Genomic DNA, 1,889 nt, shown 5'->3' on the forward strand with positions numbered 1-1,889 from the left:
ATCAGAGAAGCTTTCTCCTGCAGAGATGGAAAGAAATACAGAGACAAACAACCAGACCATATACAGCGAGTAGAATGAACACCTTTGAACACTCAGTCCTAAATGGGATGGATCCTCAAATCCCTCCCTCAGGGTTTACAGACATCTGCAGAAAAAGGCATGAAGATTGTACAAGCCAAAGGGAATAGAGAACAGCAAGAAATCAAGGCCTTCCAAACACTACAGAACTTATACACATATGAACTCAAAATGATTGTGGCAGCATGCACAGTCCTTGTATGGGTCTGAGTCACATGACATCCCAGCACTGAGAGAAGTGGGCACAAGTACCCATCACTAACACAGAAGCTATCTCCAATTGACAACCATTTGCAAAACTTAGTTCTCCACAATAGAGTACCATTGGGGATACAACCATATTTATAACAAACACCAGAAATGTCTGGATACAAAATCTCACCCTAAACAAAAAGTCATTTTCAACTGATGTCTGCTGAGAGAGGGAACATCAACTCTGCCCACTGGAATAGCACATGGCCTATCGACCACACTCCAGGATAGGCCCCATTACCAAGAGCAGTTGACCAACACAAACCTTACTCCCTATTTGTATATGTGTTTTTTGTTCAGTTTTGGTATTATTTTTATTTTATTATTTTTCTCATTTTTTGTTTGTGTATTTTTTGAATATTGATATTTTGAGACAATGAGAAAAAGAACATAAAGTTGGGTTAGTTGTTAGGTGACGAGGATCTGGGGAAAAGAGTTGGGGAAGGCAAAGAATTTGGTAAAAATGTATAAAAAATAAATAATAAAAACATTTAAGAGGACCAGAAATATCTACATTGCAATGGGAAAAAAATGTCCAGTAATCAAGAACTAGGAAGTTTATAAGCTGATTTTTAATAATATTTTCAATATGAATACTAAGAAAAAAGATATTAGAATCAATTACTTAAAATTTAAGATGCACATCACAAAATTATTTCCATAAAAAATACCAACATGTTAAATTCGATTTTAAAGATATAAAGATTCAGCAAAGAAATAGTAACTCATGTCAAAGAAATAAATTATATCAAAAAAGACCAGATAGAAACTTTAGGATAATATACATGTATATTATGCTTGGTTCAGCAGCACATATACTAAAATTAGAACATAAAAGTGATTAGCATGGCCCCTGTGCAAGGATGACATGCAAATTCCTGAAATACTTCAAAATTTTTGGAGGGAAGAAAGTTGTGGCTAGTATGCATTATATGAGGGAAGAATGAGTAAAAATTAAAGTAAAAAAAATCACAGTAAAACAAAATGTAAAAACATCAATGAACCAGTAATAAATTTGTTGGAAAAAGGTTAATGTGATCACCAGAAGTGAATAGTAATCTAAGGTCATTGATTAACAAGGGAACTTTTACTGTTGGTGACTCAAGGTAAAAAAGAGAGACAATGTATCCTCTCCAGGTTTCAGGAAGATGAAATCCTTGAGGAAATTAAAATGGTGAGCAATATAGGATATTGCTATTTCCAATTTTCACAGGAGATTTTGCAACTAAATGCCATCTCTCTTTATAAGAAAGTCAAACTAAATTTTAACAATGCCATGTCTTACAATTTTTGTTTTGCTTAAAAGAAAATATAATTCATAAATAAGTTAAGAATATACAAGACCATTTTACATGCTTTTCTAGGGTACATACAAAATTTTCTAAAGGGACTTGCTGTAATTTCCAAAATCATTTTCTGCAATATATTTGTGACATTTAAAATATCAAGCACATAGATAATTTCTATTTAAAAAGCAATTTAAGATGGAATCACAGGAATTCTCAGAATTAACTGAAGTCCTATTGGTAGGAGTATAGTGTATTTCAAACAAGAATGGC

General features: G+C 32.8%; 1 non-coding gene across 1 annotated transcript; it reads left to right on the forward strand.

The window, feature by feature from the left end:
- The first annotated feature begins 1,124 nt into the window (after window positions 1–1,124).
- LOC119800543 lies at window positions 1,125–1,228 on the forward strand. The gene has a single exon (XR_005283042.1). It is a non-coding gene; the product is annotated as a U6 spliceosomal RNA (small nuclear RNA).
- Window positions 1,229–1,889: the final 661 nt, after the last annotated feature.

The sequence above is a fragment of the Arvicola amphibius genome, chromosome 13 (assembly GCF_903992535.2).
Source record: "Arvicola amphibius chromosome 13, mArvAmp1.2, whole genome shotgun sequence".
In the NCBI taxonomy this organism is placed as follows: Eukaryota; Metazoa; Chordata; class Mammalia; order Rodentia; family Cricetidae; genus Arvicola; species Arvicola amphibius.